Source organism: Ischnura elegans, chromosome X (assembly GCF_921293095.1).
Source record: "Ischnura elegans chromosome X, ioIscEleg1.1, whole genome shotgun sequence".
Classification (NCBI taxonomy): Eukaryota; Metazoa; Arthropoda; class Insecta; order Odonata; family Coenagrionidae; genus Ischnura; species Ischnura elegans.
In genome coordinates, this window is record NC_060259.1 from 84089617 (window position 1) to 84116518 (window position 26902).

At 40.5% G+C, this 26902-nt stretch overlaps 1 protein-coding gene across 5 annotated transcripts in view; it reads right to left on the minus strand.

Moving 5' to 3' along the window:
- Window positions 1–15269, minus strand: part of LOC124170593 (myosin heavy chain 95F) — a 171464-nt gene extending 156195 nt beyond the window's left edge. For all 5 annotated transcript variants that reach the window (XM_046549406.1, XM_046549409.1, XM_046549408.1 and 2 more), the window contains exon 1: window positions 15076–15269. The gene's annotated coding sequence lies outside the window, so the exon portion shown is untranslated. The remainder of the gene's footprint in view (window positions 1–15075) is intronic.
- Window positions 15270–26902: the final 11633 nt, after the last annotated feature.

Consider the following 26902-nt stretch of genomic DNA (forward strand, 5'->3'; position numbering starts at 1 on the left):
GGAAGCCGTAGAGGTAGTTGGCAACGTCACAAATTGAATATTCAAGAGTTTTAGACATTTTTATTAGGGTTTCCGACGATTTTAGGGGAGGTCAAGTTCATCAATTTTCGTCGCATATCGTTTCATTTACCCAAATAATTTCTATGAATCAGTAACTCACTCAATGGTTGGAAGAGGGTTTTATAATAGATAAATTTGTTTGACCTAAATATTCATACGTACGGTCAGGGATGCTGACTTACAAAAAGTATTGGGAGGCCCAAACCGGGGATCTTGCCCAGGAAAATTTTATAAGTAGTGAGTTTTAAATTTTTTAAAGCATTTCAGAAGAGTCATATAATCAACATTAGAACCCTTATAACTCAAATATCGATATCTGGATACTCGAGGGAAAATCGACAAGCCTGACACATTGTTTCCTCACACATAACGAATTTTTGAGGGCGCTCGGGCCCCCTCAGGCCCCATGGAGTCAACGCCACTGCATACGGTCAAAAACGAATCAAATTCTGTCAGGCAAGACTTGACTGAGCAGCATCTTTACGAATATATATTTAAGCTGTTATTTTATAGTATACTATCCACTCTTTTTTTTAATATGAAATTGCTGGAGAGTGTGGCAGCTTAGTGGCCGAAGTGCTAGTCTTTTGTTGAGCTGGACGCGGAATCTTATCCAGGTGAAGCCGTTTAACGACCCAAACCACAAATATTCGCATTCTAAGCTAGCCCAGGGAAATGAACTGGTACCTCCCCTACCATGGTTATGTGAAAATCGCACGCCTGCGGGTATTTCTAGCTTGAGCTCTACCCTCGCCAATCAAAACAAACCTTAGGGTTGATACGCAGAGGAGTTGAACAAAAATTTCATGTCATAACAATCTTAAAAAGAGGACAGGACTATAAAATAAAATCCGAAAATTTCAGCGAGATGGAGCTGTTCTTTTGCCAAATTGAAATAAATGCTTGCCAAAGGGTGGTTTCCTATTTTCTTAAATTGCCTTAATCGAAAGATTATTACTCCTGGAGTACGTATTTCACGCTTTTAGATTTTTAAATGTAGATATCTATTTTTCGCGATTAAATGTAAATTGAAAATTTTCAAGCGCGCGAGAACACGACGGCTAAGTATGAATGCTGGGAAAAGCCCGTGTGACGTCCTAAATTTTCCGGCTGCCACCTTGTGAGGCCATCTTGCTGCGAGGCTATGAGCGCCGCTACGATGCAGGCTGCAGGCAGGTAGCGTTTGGCTTGAATAAGGATTATTAATACCCTATCAAACGAAGGAAACTTTCCGACCTAAGGCAATTTAAATAAGTGATTATTAAGAGATGTTTCCCTGAGCTCTGTGCCGCATGCACTTTGAAATAATGTGAAAGCATGACACGCGCCATGTTGTGCAGTGAACAAAGTTTTCTAGTGTAGCTAGCAAGTTCCCTTCCATTGACGACATTGTGACAGTTATGAAATAAGGCATCGTTGCAGTTTCCTTGCGCCAACCGCTAGCCGCTGGATTACGTTCCCGGCCCCTCGTTCATGGAGGAGAGCGAGCACATCTTCTAGCGGGGGTATCATCTCTTCCGAAGGTGACACGCGATTCTATTGCATCGATGAGGCCGTTACGACCTTCGAAGAATAAAAGACTATCGCTGCCGTCGCCTCTCTTGAGTTCAAATTGGAACGCCCTCCTCTCCGCGATGTCGCTCGCGGTTCCCTTCTGCACGAGATAATGAGGAACTTGCATGGGTCGTAGATTGCCCTAAAAACTATTTTGAATAAGTCAAATGGATACATAAGCTCGCGAAAATACCTTCAGTTTCTCCATTCAACATCAAAAGAAATAAAAAAATTGCATTTAAAATCGAGAAAAATTTCTCTGAGCCGACCACTGCGCGAAGACACCCGAGCGTTGCCGAGGCCAGGCGTGACGTCATAGGTGCCTAAACAACCGTAGGGAGTAGGGAAATACGCTGAGCGCATGGTGTAAAATTTGTTTTGAGGGAGTATTTAGCCGCTCATCGTCACTTTATTTTGTTCTGTTATTCTTGGGCAAGTTTTCCTATTGCTATTGTGCCTAGATTATTACTTGGGATATTAATAATGCGGCATCGGGATGATGAAGTACAAGCGTTTCACTTCGTATGTTTTAGTGATAAGAAAAATGGATGATAACGTTGCCACTCGTTCGAATAGTACACCTGAAATTCATCTACATCTACATAATACCCCGCAAGCCGCCTAAAAGGCGTGTGGCATGGGGTGTTAGGACACCAGCCTTTTTTTAGGACACCAAAAATTGATGCCACGACCCTCATGGAATTCGTTAAGACAAATTATTGCTATACGTCGGCGGCAAATCGAGTTGTAAAAGAAACTTGTAATACTGGAGGATAACGATCGTAAGCTGTGCTGTTGACATTAGAGTAAGCTGTGCTGTTGAATTTGGCAACACCGAATTAACGGAGAAGGTAGTCCTATCCGTCCTACGGTACGAATTCACAGCAAAACAGTCTGCACACAATCCACATGTGAGATCGCGAATCGGTTCCGCTGCCAACACACACACAAGCTATAACCTATTTCAATAATATAGGTAAATCCATATACAATATACTAGCATATACCATAAAAATATAGTGGGAAATAGGCAAATACTCTTATCAAAAACTGGATGTCACTGTCACATTCTTATATTCATCATGTATAACTTACAATAACAGAACTCGTTATGATGAAAACAACTATTTATTCACTGATTTAAACCCTTAAATTAGCCCACACAAGTGACACAGGTGACTTTTCTCACTACTATTCGTTGAAATAATGGAATAACTAACTTCACTCACAGTTTTTATTTCAATAGCGTGATCGTGAAATGTCATATCTACGATGAACAACGGAGATTAGCACGCCACTGACAATTTTTACACTACTGTTAGACATTTATCGATAGCGTAATAGCACTTTTTACAGTTCAATCACGATGGAACACTGATAACTCTTGGCCGATATTTTTCAACCTTGTCAAACTTTGTGCATTACAACCACTGGCACTGTGATTATTAGTAGTAGCTTAACGGGAGATGTCACGTTGAAAATAACACTATTTTGGCACAAAAATGTTCCTAGATGTCTCCAATCAGCGAGCAAAAGTTGCATTGACTGGAATTCACCTCATAATACAAGCACATACAGTCCTAAACGACGAATTCTCCGGTACCTACGAATAAACGGATGAAGTTATTGTATATAAAAGCTAAGCGGACATTAGTAAACATCAAAATCGTTCTAATTACATAGGTACTTAAATGAATTATATGCCGTCGATAACATCAACTTACAATTAACGTATCCCCCTTCCAATGGCCGTGGCTCAGACTCCTACAACGATGTTATTTAGGTATTATAAAATTTTTGGTTTAACTGCTCCAGTTTTATATTTTATGCCCTTACTCAGATATTAATATTATAAATAATGCAAAATATGAGGGCTTCCAAGCCTCTATCGTCGGATATTTATCTTTAAATATAAAATAATCAACACGTCTAACAAACGAAGCTCTCAGAACTGCTGGCAACTATTACAAACAATCACAACAATAGCTTCGCGTGATGTTTAGGCACCTTTGACGTCATCGAGGCTTCGTCGGCAGTGGCTTGGGGGGTGAGGGAGTTTTTCCCGCGCTTTAAAATTCGTTATATTTATCATTAAATATCTCGCGAAGGAAAACTCAGATTTACATGCGGTTTTCTTTGTTGTATTCAGAAAATAATTTTCTGTCCACCTGTGAAATAAAAAAAATTCATGCAAGTTCCCCATTCATTCGGTTCGATTCTTTCGAGAACACCCAGCAATTCGATCTATTCCTGTTATCGTCGACTCAAAGGGACGGCTTAGAGGTGGGTCCTGCCCTTTGCTTTGAGGCCTGTTTGCACGACAAGTTAGCTCGTACAAGTTAATACCTAGAGGTGTGAACGCGATAATGAACGACAAAATACACCTTGTAACCACCCCACTTGTGCAAACGCATGCACAGAAAATAGAACCTGTCGTGTGTTCGCACATGTTCCGTTCCGGTCCACAAAAAGCATTCATTCAATCAGACTAACTCGTACGTGTTAATGTATCGTTTAACTAGGCATTTGAGGTCTGTTTACGCGATACATTAGTTTTGTACAAGTTAATGTATATTTTATTTTATATAAAATGGTACACATACAGCAAGACTGCCATTTCAATGAGCACTCATATCAAATAAAATTTAAACAAATATGCTGATTACATTTCAAATCAAACATTAAAGAACAAAACAAGAAACCGATTATACCGTCTAATGGCATGAACGCAAGAATGAACGACAAAATGCTCCGTGTTACCTTTCCAACTTGTGCACATTGATGTACAGAAAATAGAGCATTTTCTAATTAGGTTCGTGCATTTGTACACATGCTCTGTTCCTAACCACCAAAATCATACATTGAATCAGACATTAACTCGTGCGTGCTTATGTATTGTGTAAACTGCGAAAATTTTTAGGAAGAAGTGTTCATCACTTATTGGTTAATTACGTAGTGGTTTAAAACGGAGAGTGTGAAATTGGGTTAATTGGGTCAATGTTCATTTGTTAGCTGTATTACATTAGAATTAATGTGTTTTCAGGATAGTTTGAAATTGGTTTATTGGGACAATGTTAAATTCTTAGTAGTATGAGATTAGAATTAATGTGTTATTTTTTTACCATGGGTGTCTTTTCTGTTTCTAAACTTTGTATTAGATAGGTACACTTGTTATTCATGCGTATACATCTAATGCTGCCACCAGGCAATAGTCTACTTGCAGCAATGTGTAATAATAATAATAAAAAAATAATAATAAACAGGCGTTTAAAGCGGCCACTTCACTCAATTTATAATCAGTTTTCAAAGTTGACCTCAGCGCGTCGATGAGGGCAGAGCTAGGAATGTCATTAGAACCCCAATATTTCCAATGGAGTAATGGAGTATTTGCAATCGCGAAGAATTGCGCTCAAAAATTTTAAGTTGGACAAATTCCATTATCTCATATTGTCGGCCCCCGGTGGCGTCGGGGTAAAGTCCTCGTCCGCTAATCCTGGCGTCGCGTGTTCGAGATCCGCATAAGAGGATTTTCAACACTCAGCACAAGAGTATGTGGGAGACAGAATACAAAAACTTCCATTGGAAGGGAGGAGAACGAGGGAAGACCAAAGAGAATGATTTGAGAGAGAAGGGTTTCACTGAAAGGGATGGATGGTCAGGATCGAGTAATATCGAGGCGACATGTTAGAAATAGCGACCCTTAACGGGAAATAAGCTGCAGAGAAAAAAGATTAAGTGGCTGAACGTTAAAGATTTATTTTAACCCAAAATTTTAGCTCCAATCCATAAGCCGAAGGCATTAAAAAAAATTGCCGACCAATGAACGAACCTGCTAGACACAGTGGCGGAGCCAGGGGGAGGGTCCGGGGGGTCCGGACCGGGGGGTCCCCCCCCCCCCCCCCCCCGAAATATAAAAAAACATTTATTTTTCTTCATGAAAGAAGACAAAATGTTGAAAAATCAAGGATTTACAAAATATTGTTTTAACAAATGAAGTTTTTTTCTCGTTGCTAACGGCTTCCGGGTGCAGCTGCGTGTTAAGCCTACGTTCGAAGTTTTTTTCTATTATGAAAAGTGTTAAAATTAGTTTAAAAACCATAACTTTGTACCCTATTTTTCAGAAATTTTTCCCACCAGTTTTGGACCCCCCCGAATGAATTTCCTGGCTACATCACTGGCTAGAGAAGATATACAGGTGCACTGGAACTTGTAGGCCACAGTAACACGCACTCGAATTAATTTAAGTGTCGACAAATTGAAGAAAAGCCTCCACGCACTTTTTGCACAAGATTTGGAGCATGGATATTAAATTAGAGAATTCTTCAGTAGGCTAAATAGACTTATTTTAGTATACCGAGACTAGCCACGGTGATAACTTTTACGGAGTCGCCCTCAATACACAAATTGTGCGAAAAATCCACAGAGAAATATCGTTCGCCTTGACCGGGATTCGAACCCGAATCCCTCGATTTTCGGCCGAGTGCTTTAGCCATTTAAGCTACAGATGCGTCATTCTCTCCTGTGGAAATATGTGGACTGTACCAGACAAGGTGGTATGGACTGCTGAGCATATTATGCAACTAGCAGTCCAAGTCGTGCGCACGGCGCCACAGCCAGAGAGCAAAGCGCGAACTTTGAACACGAAGAGGTGTTCGCTGTAGACTCATTTAAGTACACTGGGATTAGCCACGGTGATAACTTTTACGGAGTCACCCGCTATGCACAAATTGTGCGAATATAGTCGCTATCACTCACCATGCTTTCAACCCTTTATAACCCAATGTTGCTTATAAGCAACATCAAAAATGTTTAAACTTTCAGCTCTATTTAGGAAGTATCTAAACTACCCATTATTTTGTAGAGTAAATTTTAATGACAAAGCATTTAGCTGCTACGATAATTATAATTGAGTGTTAAATTTCCAAGTTTTCAAAATGAAAAATCTTCAAATTAGATTTCTCCCATAATCACCTCTGGGTTAGAAAGGGTTTAATTGAATTCGATCCCCATCCCTTCTTTAAATATGTCCGAACCATTACTTCCTTCCGTCTAGCATCTCTATCAAGATCTCGATGACTTCTGCCATCTCCCTTATCGTTTTATTCCTAATCTTATCTCTTCTTGTTTTCCCAGAATCCATCTCAGCATTCTCATCTCACCCACATCCATTTTTCTTTCCGCGGGCTTCCTTAGCAGCCTAGGTTTCACTTCCATATATCAGTGCTAGCCATACAACGGTTTGTATACCTTAACAAAGGTTCATAATTCTAGAAAAGAGATATTCCACCCTATCACGACTAACTTCACGCTCTTTCCGACATGAATGGGCTGAAATTGTCATAGAACTTTTTATCTACATTTCTAGTGCATAAATTTGTGGTGAAATAATTTGCCAGGCAGGGGTGCAAATAGGAATTAAGGCTGGGGGGGAGGGTTTAGGTGCAACTAATACCGGGGTATGTGGGGGGGGGGGCTATGGAATACCCACCAGGATAAGCGGTATGCGAGATTAATAAATTGTGGAATTTTAAGGTAAACGGTTCAAAATGGTGAGTTTTACGGTTTTCTGAAGGATATTTTATTCATACTCACACTATTCTATTAGTAATATCAATCCAATTAAGTAAAATGTATTAAACTTAAAAATTTCTCAGAGCTTTGGAGGGGGTTTATCCCCCAAAAGCCCCCGCCACTTCATCTGCTTCATCACCCGCCGTCTAACTTAAGAGTAGCTGCATCCAAATAGCGCATCCCTGGATAAGGCAACTTACTCTACTGACACAGAAGACTACCACCCCCCCCCCTCGCTGCGTCACTGTTGCCAGGCAATGAAAAACACCAGTAACACGGAAAAGTTCTGTCTTCCCTTGAACAAACATAGTGTGAGGAGTACTGTGTGCTCGCAGGATTGGCAGCAGGATCAAGGGAAAAGAAAATTAAAACGTTGTGCGACCAGCATTGACATATGGTTCAGCCACTCACATGCAAATAAAAAACAACATATTGCAATGGCTGTATTCCTATCAATAATTTCGTGGTGCCATGAGAGATTTCTGGCGAGATTGTGAAAAGAAACAGTGCAAAGATTGCGGGACCTGGAACGCAACAACCTTTTACGCTCGCTGGCAAATATTTAGCACAATGAACAATAGTCTTTTAAGTCTTCAACCTCTATCAGAAACGGCAATAAACGTTTGAAAGAACCCATTGAAATGAATGCTTATGGACGAGCAATGGAAAACTAATCCTTATAAAAATATTAGACCAATATTTTTTCGTAGGGAATTTGCAGAGATAGAAATGAACTTCTGTTCATTGAAAGGATCTATAAAAACATATATTCTCGCCCAATGTGATCGGAAAGGCTTCTAGTTTTAAACGGTGACGAAATAAATTGCCAAGGATTCGCCAATATACTTGAGAGGAAATTGCTACCAATGGTATATACTGAAACGAACGATTTTAATAACGATACCCGTATTAACGATCAACTACCGGTGGTAATAATGCGGCTTGCAGTAATCTATGCTACACTAAGTTACTAGGTAACTCCGTTTAATATTCATGTTTGCAGCAGTGAACAATCAGTTGTTTGTCTTTTCCAGTTTTTGAAATAGAATTTTGACTTTTACCCTGTTATGTATTTCGTATGGAATGGAAGGAGAGGTTTTTCTATGATTCAGCAATGATGTTGGGGTCAAGTGAGGGAAAAATCAAACACATCTGGTAAGCAACGCTATATGTAAAAATTTGGCAACTAAACATTTGTCCAAACATAAGAGTATAATTCATGCCATTACTACCCCATTGTGCGCAACAAATGCGATGCAACTGGATCACAATTTTCAAATCCCTTGCATCCTTCTTTTTTCCTCACAGAAAGTCGGTCATTTCTTTTTATTTACATATTTTGTAAGCATGTATCATAGTTAGCATTTAGCCATTCAGGCACTATAGCCAATTACCAATATGTTCTTCCCTCTCATGCATAATTTCTCACTATATCCGACATAAATGGGCTGAAATTGTCATAGAACTTCTCATCTACACTTTTAGTGCATACATTTGTGGTGAAAGAATTTTCCTGGCAATGAAAAACAACAGTACCATGGCAAAGCTCTGTCTTCCCTTACATCACCTCCAAGGTAACCGTCAATATGAATCCCGGAAGTTACGTGAGCTTTAATAGTCGTATCGATGACGTTTTTTAAGTTTCGTCAGCAATAACATCCCAGAGGTCTAACTCGGACAGGAGCGTCGATTCAAGTTCTAAATATTAAAAGTTTGCTTAGCCTGAGCTCATTACGTGTTTGATTCATCTGATTATGAAGAGATTGGTTTATTATTTAAAACCTTAGAATAATGCTCTTGAGGAAAAGAGTTGGTGTGGTGACAAGAATGTTGGCCTCCCACCTAGTAGGTCCAGGTTCAAATACTGGCGATTGCAGAGATTTTTTGGAATCCGCCCGATCTCTGATTGAGCGCATTGTGGATGGCACTTCAAGTGGTTTAGCCGCGGTTCCCCTTGGCGCCTTTCTTTAAGAGCAGGCTAATACCAACGCTGAATTTATCTTGCCTCCCTACCCTTCCCTCTTGGCGCAAATGACCTCAGCTGTCGGTCGCCTCCCCAAATACAATGCAATGCGCCTATGGATAAAATGCCGATGCATAACTGTAATACGATAAATTGCAGATAGAGAATATTTTACGTACCCGTAGATTTGCCACATATTTAAAATTAACGCACGTTGGTGTAAATTTTCTCGCATGCAAATGCATCGTTTAATTCTATTAATTCGGTTAGCCATAGCCGCCGATGAATCCATGCCATGAGCCAAATCCGTACTATTAATTTCGCACTGCTTATCACAACGCACACAATACTTCCTAGTACTTATCACTTTTAATTGCACTGCATGCCCTCCCTCACCAGTCCACATTCGGCGAATCGGTGCCGACATTTCTGCACCAATTAACAAAGGCGAAATCAGGGTACCCGATTCGGTTGGTACGATTTGATTTCCACTAGGGATGGAGTGTTAATTTGCGCCAAGTTGATGCCAACCTGTGAGAGCTAAAATGGCCGGGGGAACAAGGAAGGTGAGTCGCCACGTATTTTCCTGATAAGCGCAGGTACAGCCGGGCGAGATACCCGCGTGATGATAATTCACCCGTCTGAGCCACGACAAAATCCATTTCGGCCCACAAGCCACCGCGACAACAGGGCTCATCACTTATCACCATCGGGGCTCACATAATCCTTCTCTACAGCTGTTTGCAGTGGCGGAGTTAGGGGGGGAAGGGTCACAGGTGTTATGCCACCATGTAACCAATGTAACCATATTTTCTAAAATGCATTCATGATATAAAGCAAAATTTCGAGTATTACTACCCGATTCGGTGCACTATTCAATCTGATCCATTTCGCCAATGAAGAAAGATTTCGTGCTTTCCCGGCGAATAGACTTAGTTCTAGAATAGACTTAGACATCGTCCTCAAGGCTGTGAGTGAAATCACTCACAGCCCTGAGGACGATGGCCGAGTCGGGCATCGAAACGTCGGCAGTTATGCAGTTCCTGACCCGGTGGCTATTCCGAAAACTCTTCACTATTTCGCCAATCTTCCCCCCAAGCCAAGTCCTAGTTAATTCACATATCTTCTTCTTATACCCGTCATGAAAATTTTGAAATAATATCTTTGGTTTTGAATGAGCAATAAGTCATCAATAGAGACAGAATTCGATTGCATAGAGGAGGCATCAGTCCTTCCAGCCGAAGCTTTTCAATATTTGTTGCCACTTCGGGCTCATCTTGATCGGTTGTCGGAAATGTCCGCAGCACGGCGGTGAGGCAATAGCGATCCGATTAATCTCAATATTTACTAAATAATATTTACAATGGTGAGGAATTATGAATTTCGTAAATGACATCTTGAATGTAAAGTTCGGTTAAGAGCTCTGATTATAGCTTATTCCTGCATGGAGACTCGGAGGCTGCGCGCTAGGCTTAGATTGCTACAACAATTGAGAATGGATATCTTTAAGAGCGACACAGAGAGCATTATATTAGAGCCACACTGTATTTCTAGGTCCGATAGAAGCGATAAATTAAGAGAGATGTTTTGCCGAACGGATAGATATGGGAATTTCCCCCGAACCATAAAGGACTTTAATAAACGCTAGTCCCAACTTCGTTAGAGCAATTCATTTTTTTAGCTGTAAACGGCTGGTGTCCTAACACCCCCTGCCACAAGCCTTTTAGGTGGTTTGCGGGATATTATGTGGATGTAGAACTTTGGATCGCTCTGCCTTTGGCGACGTGAGTGTAGACTTTAGAAAGCCCATTTAAACGCGCGGTGGTAGACAACACAACTAGTGACCAACTGGAGAACCGTAAATTGTGATGATCGCGGTATATTCTTCAGGGAGGAGAGGGGTGTCCACATTTGTTGCCGCGGGTCCAACGTTAAGTCTCCAGTGGCAGGGATCGTAGCCTTGTACACCCGAATATAGTTTAAATAAATTAATACTTCTATCCTAAAAATTGTAGATAAAAATAGGCATTAAGTAGCAATTTCTAAGCCATAGAGAGTAAACCTACATATATACGTAAAATACCTAATAATCTAGCGAAAAGATATCAAGATATGTTTTATTTTTATTTTATATTTATTAGGTTGCTTACCACATAATCATTCATATAGGGTAAAATTTTAATGCGTGGGTGCTCGTTAGTGCTCTTGAAATCCACGTGAAAGATCCTAAACATGCCAGGGAGCATTTGCTAGTAAGGGATAAGTTTGAGACAATCCTATCTATAGAAACGTGCACTTTTACGAATAGTTTCTACGTATCATCATTTGCAGTGCACATTTAGTTTCACTGCAAATGTCTCTAGAGTCTGTGCTAATCGCCTTTCCTGTAAATTGCGTGACCTGACATATAACTGCAATTAAAATATCTATGGCACGGTTCCAAATTAATATTTACCGCGCCTCAGCAGTGCAGAGGAAAATTTTCCGAGAAACTAGGTGATATTAGCACACCTATGTCAAAAGAACCGGCACTCACCGCTCGCAACTATTCGGTCGATACATCAACACGTCCGTTCGTAATTTTTCCACGATTTATGGCTTCCGAGGAAGCGAACGTCTGCACGGGAGGAGAATGAATAGCCCATCTCGACATCACTGCAGTCCTTTTCCTCCCGACTGGCAGTGACTCATCGCTCACTCTCCGCTGGGGCCGACCACGTCCAAGCGGACATCCGAAGGTCCACCCACGACCCCTGCAGAGTATTCCCAGAAGTATCTAAAACTAGGGAGGTGCCGCAAGTTATTACCCATTGTTACGCGACAGCACGAACGATTACTTGATTTTATGGTATTTGGAGTCGGCTCATCCTTTCTCAACACATTTTTACTTACCTCGGTGGATAAGAGCTTCCGTTTTCTGCACAGTGGACAAAGCTGCCTTTACTGCGACTGTCCGTATTACCACTGACCCAGCTTTCCTGACCACGAGCATCCAAACTTCGCGCACTGCTGCTATGCCGTAGTCATTAGGTAAATGTTTATAGAACCTATTCGCAGAAAATATCTTGATTTGTTGTGAAAAAAGTTGTAGCCATTCAAGGCATATAATGGACATAACTTACCAAACCAAAAAACAAAATTAAATTTCACTTTCAAGTTTTAGGGTAGGTTTAACCAGTACAACAGCAATGCTACAAAATCACAACTTCGCACTATGTCGTACAAGTAACATAAATTTCACCTAGCACGAATATCTAACATAGCCCCCACACCCGCTTGGAATAACTATCTTCTGGTTAATTTGCGGAATGCAACCTTATGGATTACTGGACTTTTTTTCGACCCATTTTGACGGTCATTAAATGAGTGGAATACGGATGTGACCATTTGAGTAGGCTGCTACCATCATTGGTCATTTGCACCTTAGGGAAGGGTAGGAATGGAAGGGTGGACAAAAAACCCGGCATCGAGATCAGCGTGCTCTTCACGAAAGGTGCCAAAGGGAACCACGGATGAACGTCCCATGCGAAGGACGGAATGCTGTACTTAAAGAGCCCTCCACCAATCACTAAAGTAGGGATTGGTCTCCAAAAAGTCTCTGCCACTGCTGGGATTTGAACACGGGCCCACTGGATGCGAAGCCAAAACTCCAGCCACTATACCACCCCTGTCCCCTTTGATTCCTTGAATAGGTACTCAAATGAGTTCTTGAGACCTATAATGAAAGTAATGGATACCCAGACGAATATCACAGCAATCCACTTCTCGAGTATCACAGTTATGGCTATACTTGAAATGTATACTCCGGCAAATAGCCGAGTAATGTAAATAAATAAACGAGTCCAAAACCTAATTACTTTGGCATTCGTCTGGGTATCCCTCATAATCATTCGACTACTCATGTAGTCATTTAAATAAATGCTCGGTATATATTTGGCCCATCATGGGTTCCTGCAATAACTCGTGATATCCTCTAAGAATTCAAATGATCATTGAAACATTCAAGTGGCAATAAGTGATTACTTTTGTCACATTCAAGATCATCCACTGCGAATAGGCGGCTCACACTAAAAGGATAAACATCATAATAGCAGCAACAGAATAAAAGCGAAAACCTCCACAATACGACTGCTGAGAACTGAAATCTCACCCGAAGGAAAAATGAATACACCATTCTTTCCCTGAAGAACTCAAATAGGTGTCGACATTCCTCCAAATATTCTTGTCCATCGCAGGAATTTTTAGAGGACGATTCGACCGATCGTATATTGTCTTTTTGATGACGTATTACTAGCGTAAAACGTATACAATCCTGATGAGTGCAGTTTTCCGCGTTCGTCTGTTACGAGTGACGACGGTTTCGAAAGCCATCCTGCTTTCGTCTTCAGGTTGAAGGTAATCCTTCACAGGAAATTCTTACACAATCATTTTTAAAATTTATGGGTCAATGAGGTAAAATGGTTAAGGATGGCAAAAAGAATATGAAGTCTCTACCTTGTCCACACTGAAAATTTCGTGATATTAGCATAAGGCGAGTAGTACGTTACCAAATTAGACCGATGGAGCGAAAGATATGCTTCCCCATGTAAGTTTTAAACACGCAATTCGCCATGCGTAACTGCTCGAGCGGGAGTGTTAAAGGGCTAAGTCAGCGGTGCAACCACTGGACTAATCCAACCCCGGCCGAAGGCAGGTGACACTAGCGGTGCGACCTCCCGCCAAAAAGCCGCTGGCGGACTGCGACGCTGGCGGGCACGGATATTGCAATAGGGGATTCAGCAGTCATCCTCTACATGTGCTTTCAACCAACTTGCATTCAAATGGGTTCACAAGGGTCTCCACGCGTGACTCTGACGGGCAGAGCGATCCGAATTTCACAACGAAATAACCCATAATTAGGAGTAAAATATCGTAGGCTGTCCCAGCGAACACTATTAAGAAGCGGGTGGTGACGATGAGGGAGTTTCTCATTGAAACGTTCGCCTTAAACAGCCTTGCTGGTGTCAAACCCGAGAAGATTTTATCCATAATTACGAGTTTTAACCGAAATTTGTATCCGCGACGATGAGATCCATATAATTCATAACTTTTCGATGCTATTCCTCGCGATTGTAAATACTAAATTGCAAACGATCAGAATAAATAGATCGCTCTCATCGCCATTCTGCGGACATTATTGAAAACCGGTTGAAATGAACCCGAAGTGGCGGCAATAAATCAAGCTTCAACGGTGTCCATGGGCGGAGTTTTGGGGATTCAGAAAGAGCCTGGCCTCCCCAACTTAAGTGGTAATTTGTCCGAAAAAAAGAACGAAACCTGTAGAAGTGCCAAATCAGTTAGATAGTCCTTCACAGACTAATTTAACACAATGAAGCCCAAGCCCGAGTATACATCGGGATGTATATTTCCTGCCAGGGACCCAAGCGCGAGTTGAGCTCGGGCTACCGTATTTGATTCCGTGGAAAAATACTCCGTGTATTTTCTCGGTCTCAACTATGTAGCCTGTTTCTTTAGCTATCTGGTCTCTTTATATTGAAGGTGCTGCCATTTAGCTGCATCTAAATACACTTACTTCTAAATGTACAGGATTTTATAAGAAAACATCAAAAACATGGGTTTCACACAACCTACACATGGACATTATCCTATTGCAAGCTACATGCTAGTGATTGATCACCCTAGAGGTGGCTCACAGGGTATTATGTAGATGTGTAAAATATCACGGGATTCAAAGTGTTAAACAAATTTTCTGGGGAAGGGCTTCGAGGACCCCCGTTTCACTTGGGGGTATTCCATATCCCCTAAACCCCCGGCAGGATTTCTGACACCCCAACGTAAAGCTTTAAACTCCACCTATGCTGGTGCCTCCACTATGTAATCCCGTTAGCACCAGGTTTCCATCCACGGAGTCAACTGAGCACACTCACCTCCTGCCGCCAATTCCACCGCCTAGATCCTCGGGGCCCGCGGACGGCAACACAACTCCAAGAGGGCTCTCTCACTCACTGTGTCCCGGACGTTACGAAACAAAGAGCACGACTCGAATATCCCACTCTCTCTCTCTCTCTCCGCGTTGGCGGAACCTTCCAGTCAACACGGCCGTCGCCTCACGACTGAGCCAGCCTTCGGTGGGCCTCCCGATAGCAGCTGTGCGCGGAGGGGGCGGTTCCCCGTGCCACGTACGGAGGCGGCGGGGGCGGTAGGAGACGGCGGTCGCGCGGAACTGGAGCACGTAAATTGGAGCGGGGGAGAGAGGAAAAGCCGCCCCTGGAGGAAGCGACGCTCCCAAACATATGCAAACGGTCGTGTTTATCCGGAAAATTCGTAGTGTGCTTTGACGGCTGAAGAGGGCGCAACACTCTACCGTTCGAACGGTCGTCTCTTGTCTATTTTCCTCACGTTTACGTTGTTAACACGTTGCGTATGGATCACGAGAATCTTCGTTTTTCCTGAGCCATGCGTTAAGGACGGATAACGATAATTCTCGTTTTTGGTGTTGACTCCTTTTGTTTTGCTAGTATAATTTAATTATATCAGTTTATTATATGCAACGAGCAACTATCATTAATAATATATGTTTGCATAAGCTGTATGCATTCATAATATCTGCATATCTTTTTTCTTATAGAGTTATGTCTTTAAAGCCACTACTTTCACGCATTAATTTCTTTACCTGTGTTCCGTTTACAATACTAGATTAAAGGAAGAGAGGAGTGCATATTGAAGTGTTCCAGTTAAAATACCTGCCACTGATTTTAACACTTCCGTACGCAACGTGTTAAAACTTTCGCTCTCATCCTCACATTTTGTGACTGTTCTGAGTCGGCCCTATGTAACAAATATATGTTGCGCCCATTTGAGGAGGGCGCAACAGGAACAGATTGCCTGCAGAGTTCTTTGAGCCCTTTCCTAGTAATGTAAAAATATTTAAGAAAAAGCTGAAAAAGTATTAATATTTTAGAAATTTTAATTAAATTTTAAAATTTGTACAACTGTCTAGTTGATATGTGACTTTGTGGGGATGTTGTGTTTTTCTTTTTTGTATATACATGTTACCACCTGGCCAGTTGCCAAATTGTAACTTATGCAATAATAATAATAATTAGAATCAAAATAGATATAATAGTCGCGAAACGCATCCTTTCTTATAACAACAGAAGCTCGGCATTTATTACTCTATGACTTATCCAAAACGTCTCAAAGTTGAAAATGTACCAGCAGATTGATATTGAGAAACCTACGAAAAGCATCATCCGTATTTCATTATAGTGAAAGGAGCCCGTCGAATGTCAACGAATAGTGAGGAATAAAGTATTTCCGTACAATTACTTAAACAGTGGCTTGTCCTTTTACGTTGGTTTAGGTAAAAGCATGTGTTTAATTCGTTTACGTCTAGCCGTTACGGTTATTTTCTATTTTCACCCAATAAAAAAGCCTTATAAAATATGTCTGCTCGGGATTCAATGCTCATTGCCTCACACGAACCCAACCCCACACAGAAAGAGAAATTGCTCCGTCATTCCTACATGCTTTTTTAGTACAAGATTTCTGTGATTTAATTATATTCAAATTTCGGATGAAATTTTTGTTGTTAAGCCGACATTTCCCTAAAGACCTAGAATTCCTCTAGGTCTTCACCTAATTTTTTCGGTCACCTTTCTCAAAGCAGATGGTATTTAAAATATGTTTCATCCTTTGTTCTTATCCAAAGTAGGAGAAATACGTGTGAGGGTCATCAATCTCAAGCTAGTCTCATACATTTTATAGTTATGTTTCAGGAAGGAAGGTACATCAAATACTTCTTCCCCTCAGCGGTCCTTCTATCCATTTGACAAAGGATCAAAACAATATCTCTCCATTTTTTATATTTTATGCACTCCAACTTCAATTTTGCCGTACTATTTCTTCTCTTGGTATTTGGAGGTGACCGACAGCTGAGGTCATTTGCGCCATGAAGGAAGGGCATGGATGGAAGGGTGGAGAGAAACCCGTCGTCGAGATTAGCGTGCTCTTAAGGCGCCAAGGGGACCACGGCTTCACTTTCCATCTGACGGAGGTACTTGAAATGTCCTCCACACAACATTCAAGCAGGGATCGGGCAGTCTCTGCAAATTCTCCGCCGCTGCCTGGATTGGACCCGAACCACGGGGTGGGAGCAGTGCAGTAGTTGGGCCTGTACGGCGTACCCCCTAAAATCCTAACTCGTTATAAGCGTACCGGTTTAAATTAGGGATGGACGGATCCAGGATTTTTTTCGGATCCGGATTCGGATCGGATCCTTGATTTTCGGAGTTGGATCTCAGAGTTTACTCTGAGTACGTACAATCGAAGAAATACTTTTTAGATTTTCATACACATTTTAAGATTTTTATAAATTAAAAATAGTTTTTATAGGCTTTCAAGTTGTTTTTTTTAAACATCTTTACATGCTTAGGACCTAAACTGTTACGTTTGGGCTCGGAAATGTATATAGGAAAAATCTTCGGATAAACCACTGATCCGTGGCGTAGGAGAAGAATCGCATGCGACGGCACATTCGAAGAGAGAACCGGAACTCTTTCCACCCTTATGGGGCATTGCATTCATTGAAGCTATTATTTAAAATTTCGGATCCAGATCCGATGTCTTCCGCGACTTTGGATCCTATTTATCCGATGAAGGGCAATATCCGCGGATATTTGGATCCGAGGTATCCGATCCGACCATCCCTAGTTAAAATGCCTTCGCGGCTGGATGTATAATACATGTTCAGCTGTTAGAATTTTTTGTGAGTACCACATTTTTTTTTTCAACTACAGCACTGGGTGGGAGGCTAACACTTCAGGTATCACATCAACCCGATCCCCTTGATAGTCTTGGCGAGCAGAATATATAGAAAAGTAGCACCATTTCTGTGTATTTTTTGGCAGCATGCGTAGTAATTTATATAAATATCCTACATGAATTCCCTAAAAGTAATCAATTAATCGAAAAAGCGTCGAAAACAATTCATTTTGTGTTGCGATTGATGGCTCATTTGCGACTTAAAGTTATGCCTACTCATCTTGGTTTGGTACTAACTTCTTTTTTGGAGTGAAAAAACTGCTTGAAACTATTTTATTTTCCGTTAGCTATGATAAAATTTCCAGGCATCATATTTTAAGAAGACGTGTAAGCGGTCAATTTATTTGTTTCCAAATTGCTTTGCCTTCCGTTGGATGGTGATGGTCCGGCAAGAGCTCTATATATCATTCTCAAGGTCTCTGCAATATAAAACGATGATCTCAAGTTATCGTCGGAAATGATAAAAGAATCACTCCGTTATCTTATTATCTACTTAGGAAACTGCTAAGAGATTCCAAAGGTTTTTCAATGGGAGCAAAAGCTGGTTCCCAAAACGAGCTGTGATTGAGGTCTGAAGGAGAATTTGAAAAACAGGATAAAGGTAGCCCAGGCACCGGTCATCATCACTGTCAACAATCCTAAGATTGGTTTGACGCAGCTCTCCACTCAATTATTTTGTCAGCTTATCTTTTCATACCTACGTATTTCTTCTCTTTCATATCCTTCTTTACCTGTTCCATACATTTTTTTCGAGGTCCCCCTTTTTCTTTCTTGCTATCTACTTGCCCCTCGATTATTCTCTTCATCAGGCCACATTGTCTCAAGATATGGCCTAAAAGATTTTTCCATCCTCTTATCAAGGTTTTCATGAGGTCTCTCCTACTATCCTTAGGACTTCTTTAGTACTAACTCGGTCGACCCATTTGATCCTCATCATTCTTCTGTATCACCACATTTCGAAGGCCTCTACCCTTTCTTTCTTCGCGGCCTGTCCATGCCTTGTCCAATGTCCGTGTCATTGTGCATGCCTTACTTCCGCAAAGAAGAATACTCCAAATATAAATTCCGATAAATTGCTTCCTAAATTTTATGTTTAAATTTCCCGCTGTAAGTAGATCTTTCTTTTGGTGGAATGCTCTCTTTGCCTAGGCTAGTCTGCTGATAATTTCTTTGTTGCTTCTCCAATCGCTAGTTATACCGCTATCACGTGATATAGCAGCGAATAGAGGAGGTTAATATTAATTCTTTAAGAAAGCCCCAGAACGAATTGCCGGGAAGACAACCCTTAGAGCTGGCTGGAGGTCGATTAGTAAATTCACAGTGCATATCCTCAAATTTGACTCTGGACCCTCCACATTCGACTATTCGAGGAGCCCTATGCTTCTCACCCATATTGGTGACACCTAGCCCTTAGTTGAATGCGTATTCCAAGAATGAATTTCTGCTATTGTCATATAGGGAAGTTCTAAGTGGTTTATCCGCACAAAAGTCTCGTTTTTCCTCTCTACTACGGGTCTCTGTTAAAGTTCACACTCGCAATAAATGACAATCGCTTTCTGCCACTCCATCTCCCTATCAAGTCAATAGGCATGAAATTTTGTTCTATTGAAGTTAATCTTGTCAGGGTTGGCCATAAAAATTCTGTGTCAAGTATACCTGAGAGAAAAAAAAGCGTAATATTTTTATTAATAAATTTAATCAATTAAAATAATAGTTGGACCTGGTATTGTAATTTTTCATCTGCTTCCAATTATTTAATTTACGAACAATTAGGAAGAGTTCATAATTAACAAAGGAAAATTTTCCTTGCAAAAAGTGTCAATGAGTGGGCAATCTAACGTAATTAGAAGCCCATTAAGCACTGAAACATTTCTTATTCAACAAGATAATCCCCACTATACTAAGAAATTATTTTCCTGACTTACCTCCGTAGAGGCTTACCTACCGGCCCACCTTAAGTTCCTTACTCTCATAATCTCTATTATATCGGGATTAATTTTGGAATGTCTGCCGCGTATGCGTAATACCGATTCGCGATTTATGTACATGCACACCCAACGGCTTTGGTAATCTCCAGATCTTATTATTAGTCATGTAAGGTAAGTAGTAGAACCCACTTGCGAACCCAAGTTTGTTTATAATTGCTCTGAGCGTATCTTTGTAGAAGCCTTTAGATTGAATGGGTACAACTTATAGAGTATTTCACATAATTATTTACTGCTACTGACCTAGGTTACATCGTACACAGTAATTTTCATAGGAGTCACAAAACCTTGATAATAAATGTAAGTAAAACCTGGGCTAGTAATATCTTTTGAGTTATTGGCATAACAGTTTGTTTCGTTAAATTCATGTCTATCTAGTGGGCTTAGAAATCTGTGACATATTCTAATTGGCAATCCTTTCATGCGGTTTTGCTATTTTCCCTGGCTTCTCGAAGCCATTGGGTAGTTCACTGCACTGTTTAAAATTCCTGCTCGATGACGAATTCCTAATTCTCCCAATGTTAGACTTCTAAGTAAATTATCCCAAACTATTGAGGCACAATTAGCAGTCGATACGCTTGCTTTAATCGTTGACGTATCTTTAAAGTAAAAATACATTTATTCGTCATCGATCTTGTGGCGTTAATGCCTTCAAGGCTAGCATAATCTCCACATTCGTGTAAAATTTTGAAAAATAATTGGATTTTTTATCGTAATTAACGTCCAGTGGGTCATTACAGAATTAGCTCCCAATGCAATTGCGCTAATCCTTGGCGCATCTTAAAAGTATAAATCTATTTTCAATAAATTCCTAATCTTAAAAATAATCTGCGACCTTAATTGCTTCAAATTTGGTCAAATATCCACGAACAAAAAGCTCAGTGTTTAATTATTACACTAGTCTCATGTAGAGAGATTTCCGATTCACGCATATGCAGTCTACACCAAAGGATTAAACCCGCAGACCTCCTCTGCAAAATAAGCTGAAGATAAAAGTCTCAGCGCGCTCTTCCCTACAGAAGGCGAAGGTTTCCCTTATTATTCATTCTCAGTTATACCGTTTTATTATGCAGCCTTCATTTTAATGTTCTGCCTTCCGTTACCTTATAGAGCTAACTCTCCTTATTAAAATATATCCTGTTCTGTTGACAGTTACAGCAAAGGTGGACAAGACCTGAGAAATAACGGCTTGAAACGGTTTTTAATAGAATCGATTTTAATGAAAATTACTTGGTTGAAGCACGCAAGTATTGTTAATATTAAGTCAAACGTGTTTTTCCTATAGAATTCGCTTCCCCATATATATCATACCATACCTTGCCGATTCGTTCGTTGAAGTCTTCATTATTACGCTGAGAAAATCCGTATTCCTGAAGAGAGTGACGATTAAGAGTAAAATTACCCTTTGGCGTAAAAATATTAGGCTACCTACCATCTTAAGTCACATGTACGAAGTCAATTGAACTATTTCCCGGTCTGTGATTATGTTTATGTAGTACTTCCTCGAAGTTAAATATTTTTTTGATAACTTCGTCTAGAGCGAGCCGCCTTCGTGATATACGCATGGCAAATGAAAAACATATTCATAGCGTATTTTCCTTGATTGAAGAAGAAAAGAATTTTCCCTAAGTGAAATATGCACCAGTTGTGATGAGATTTGTATTTCTATGAAAATCATTGGAAAAATGTACGCATAAATGCCAATACACTTTTAAGTAAGGAGTTATCTACGGTTTCAACTTATGAGGCTTTCATTGTCATTTTCACCGAAGACCGATATTTTTTATCCTTATATTTGCACATGCTCAAGTATCATAATTATATAGGCTCAGGGTTTTAGGTTGGAAATGGAATTGGAAAAAATCCATAAGAAATGTTATGTGCGATATTTTCTTTCCTATATTCATAATTACCATTGGCATGAGTTAGGTTAACTGAGCACCTAAATGCCCATCAGTCACTCATTGTAGCGCAAATAATTACAATATCTGAGAATAATATTTCAATACAAAGAAAGTGAGGAAAAAACTGAATTTTGAATTAAAAAAGTATTTAATATGCAAAATTGTGTAGATAAAGTTTCGTTTTTGCGGTGAGTTTCTCACATGGTAATCCAATAGTGGCATAGTGATAAAAATTAAGTTTTTTTAAGCTAAAGCTTAGTAAGCTAAGCTAAAGCTTACTAAGCTAAAGAGTCCCATTTAATCATGAAAAGGACTTGGAATAGCTCAGTACCCTATTAATGATTGTCCTGTTATGTATAAGGCATACATGCCCAACAGCCTGTTCTTAATGAGTCTATGTTTGCTTTGGCATCCAAAAAAATTCATTTTGCCGTTTCCCCCGTAAAAGTATGTAAATTATGGTTGCCAATAGCTCAGAAACCAAAAATGATAGCCTAAATAGGGTGACAGATCCTACAAAGTTATGTACAAATTATTTCGGATTCAGAATTAAAGCCAGATATTCTTTTTCTTCTTCAAGATATTGCCATATACATATTTTCTGGACACAATGGTTACACAAGACACTGCGCAATCCAGGAGTGACAAAAATGGGCATGACGCCTTTTTACTTTCAGAAGCATTGGAACAAAATACCTTAGGATTTTTACCTTAAATTTTACATGTGGTCCTTATGTAATTAATAGTACTAATTGCAATTTATTTAGTCAAATCCATGTCGTTAACTATAAAAAATTCCTGAATCCTGCTTAAATTCGCATGCAATGACCTTCAGGAGAATAAATGCGAATGATGTAGGTATAACCAAGACCAATATCCTAGGATCAGAAGCCAAGGAATGATGGCCATCACCTGAGCAGAGCGTGGAGAAGATAGCTTTCCCAAATTGTGGGAGTAACAATGAACACAGGACACATTTTCTGTTGTCTTTCCATTTCCAAATATTGGATTTCATTTATTTTTGGAAATCCGAGACAACAATGGCCGGTGTTCCAACAGTCCGTCCAGATAAAAACGGATCTATCCAGTTTCCTGATGACGTTCTTAGCAGGAGTAATAAAACGTTGAGCATCAGCCCTTAGGCTGCGGGAACGTTTTCAAACTGTCTGCATGGTGAGTGCGGGGAAAACGTTTTTCAAAGTTTGACCAGATTTTCTTACCATTGGTAGCCTTTCCTTAAGATTTTATTGCCATCCTTTCCGCAGTTGCTTGAACTCGGCCCAATCTATAAAGAGTGAGCTCAAAGTGACAGTGAGCACAAAGACGTCTTTCGAGGACTGGGTACTCTCACCACGGGGGTCGCTACCTGGATTATCCCTTCTCCGTGAGAGAGAGCTCCCTGCTCTTCGCGGCGCATTCGCGATGAAAAAATTTCCAACGAATCCTTGCCTTTCCTAGGAATTTATTAATCTTGCTGTTGTCCATTAGCAGGAGAAACTTATATGAGCGCATTGGTCTCTCTTTCTTATACTATCGGTGGTGGGTTTTTCGTTACTGCGCAATTACCAAGGACATATTATATTCGCGCTCTGTCTTCAGGGGGTAGGGTGGGCAGTCCCGGATTATGTTGGTCCACTACCTGCAAGACACACATCCGGGGTCGACGGAAAAATATCTTCCCTACTCGTGTCCCACACACAGTGGCAGAAAAATTTTGACGCTCCCGCTGTTAGAGGGTTAGGAGTTCATTCCACGCAGCAGTACACTTGAAAATGGTTTGCACTGGTGGTCAGTATCCAAGCTTAATTCCACTTAAACCACACAATTCCTGTCGTGATATTATCTTCAAAATTCCTCCGGGGTTAATACGCGGACCCCTTACAGACGAAATCAGTCGTTGATTAATGTCATATGGAATGGAGAACTTGATCCGTCACGCTGTGGAACAAAAGTTGTACTTTTCCACAATGATTGTATCACCCAAACTACTTCAGCATTTCCATCCCATGAGTCCCTTGAAAATGTCACAGGAATGCTAAATCATGATGAACAAATAAAACTATTGAGGAATAGTATAAAGTCCATTATAGGGTGGTTTCCATTTATTTTTTCATTGCCTGAATCGAAAGATTATAACTCCTGGAGTACGCATTTTACGCTTTTAGTTTTTTAAATGACGATATCTATTTTTCGCGATTAAATGGAAATGTGAAAATTTTCAAGCGCACGAAAACGGGACGGCTAAGAATGAATGTTGGGAAAGGCCCGTGTGACGTCATTATGGTTCCCGTTTCCGCCTTGTGAGGTGACGTTGGGGCCAGGAATATGTGCGCCGCTGCGATGCAGGCTTCTAGCAGGTAGCGAGCGTTTGGTTTAAATAACGATTATTAATACCCTATCGAACGAAGGAAACTTTCCGACCATAGGAATTTTAATAGGTGATTACTAATAAATGTTTACCTGAGCTCTGTGCCACATGCATACATTCGTAATCTCAGACGATGTAAAACTCCTGACTACTCCTATTTCATCTAGATCCCTGTGACGTCACGTGGAGTGGCATCGCATGGGCGCCAATCTGACCTTTTTCAAGTGAGGTTAAAATTGACCATTGCCATTCGTCTAAGTTGGAACTTTTAAAAGCAAATAATTTTTACATTATGAATACACTGATGGTGGGTAACGAATCACAATCAATGCCTTTCGTTTTCTTTGATGCAGGAAACTACCCTATCGCGAACAATTTCAAATTAATTTAAGTTAGAGCGTTATCCCACCCCGGTTAGTAATTCCGGTCACGAGTAACGCCGCGTTGACTTAACATCTACATCATTCATGAATTTAAAACTTGAATGAACGTAAAAATTTCTGGAATTAATAAATAACTTCTGTAAATTTCCGCATATTTTTTTATTGGTACGACGGCCTCGGTGGCACCGGGGTAAAGTTCCCGACTGCTAACCTAGAGGTCGCGGGTTCGAATCCCGCCTGGGTGGTTTGACCACCATCCAGGGCATGGATGTATGTGATTGTCAATCAAGTTAATTGTAAGAGAGGACTATCTATTCCTAAATTCACTTGTGAAATAAAGACGACATTAAAGACACGTTTCGACTCTAAGGCGTCATTCTCAAGTACGCCTTGGCGTGGTAATATGTCGTACCAACAACAAATTCCGCAGGTTGTTAGTAATAAATTACAAAGGTAGTTTATCTTCGTTCGGCATGAATTTTTGCCAAGTGAAAGTCGAATCTATCGATTTCATGTGATCATTACTTTTTATTGTGAAAAGTTTAGCAATAATTTTATTACGGTGTCAAGTATGCACCTTGATAAAAGTCTTCCGTGGAACGCAATAATGGATGAGATTTTTTTCATTGGCATTTTATTCATCTTGAACGTTAGAAAATGAGATTGAAGCTGTTTTGTCAGTTTTTATAGCTGTATTTCAGCTGTCAGTGAGTCGAGGCATTGTGTTGCATCGACCGCAAAGAGAGGACTGGTTGGACATGGAGACATCATTGACAACTTTTACTCTGACATGAAGTGGAAGTAAGGATAACTTTTACCATCATTTTTAGACATGGCGTCGCACGTGGACTTCGCAAACCTGTTTCATTATTGAGAGAGATATTATTACATACTTGGCACACACTGGGAAAGACGGTCATTATTCGGGCTTATTTTCATTTATTCACATTATATAATGTTGACTGATGTACGGATTGTAGCCGAGGCAAATGGCTTGCTGAAAAAAATTATGACCCAGACGGCACATAATCCTCCGTATCTAATTCGTATGCAGATAGTATTCATTGACAAAAAGCGACGGAGCGGTAGTCAATGGATACTATCTGCATACGAATTAGATACGGAGGATTCTGTGCCGTCTGGGGAGTGTTCATATTTACGTTGTTGATTGGTGAAAAAATTGGTAAATAGTTCGATGGAAACCCACGAATCAGTTTGATTCTTGGTGCTTCCTCTCAAATAACGCAGTCGAATAAAATTTTCTGAGATGGTGCAGGTGTGAACTCGATCCCAGTGGCTAAACAATTGTTCCCGCCTTTTCGACAAAACGTGGAATACAAAACCATTTCACCTTTGTTCACGAAGTATTTTATTTGCTTCTCTCGTTCAAGTCGTTCATCGATATCTGCTACTAGACCTGCACGACAGATGGTATGGCCGCGAATGCTGATAGTGACACTGAGGTTCGATTCATTCCTTAGCGCTAATAGCAGTTAAAATCATGTCATGAAACCTGGGCATTAGACCATAGATACCCGACCAGATAAGTATTAATCGAGAACAATAGATTTGATTGGAGGAATATGTTTTCCTTAATTGTCAGAGAAAAATATAATTGGACTCTCTTCAGTGAAGTGCACCAATGAAAGATTACGAACTTTGTGCAACATACTCTATCAAACCAAGTTAAAGAAGCAGCTTCTATAGGCATTCCATATCGCCAATGAGGGAAATGGTTTGTCTCTAGTCTAAGTACCTCCTCATTAGGAGTTGCTTTTGATCTATGCAATGAGTAAAAATTAAGTAAGGTTTTGAACAGTGATGCTGATAACAATTGAAATATCGGAGAGAAACCCCTACTGAGCCGCAATTCAGCGACGGATGTTTTCCTAAGTACTGTAGGAAAACTAAGTTTTTCGGGAAACCTATTCTAAAATCTTCCATGGAGCAAGACGGCTTGCAGCTGGTGCAACTGATAGCATACCTAACTGTATATTCGGGCTCGAATGCCAAGCCGAATGATTTTTGAAGTGAAAACTTCTATGTCGCGTTGAGCACTTTTGTAGATGGGTAAAAGACATTGGACTCGCGACACCGTCACCACTACTACACATACTTATAGAGCACTTTTGTAGATGGGTAAAAGACATTGGACTCGCGTCACCGTCACCGCTGCTACATATATGTATAATTGTGTATATTCTGTATATACACAGTATACTCGCTATATACACAGTACCTGTGGAGGGGTACAAACCATTAGACTCGCATCACCGCCACCGTCACCGCTA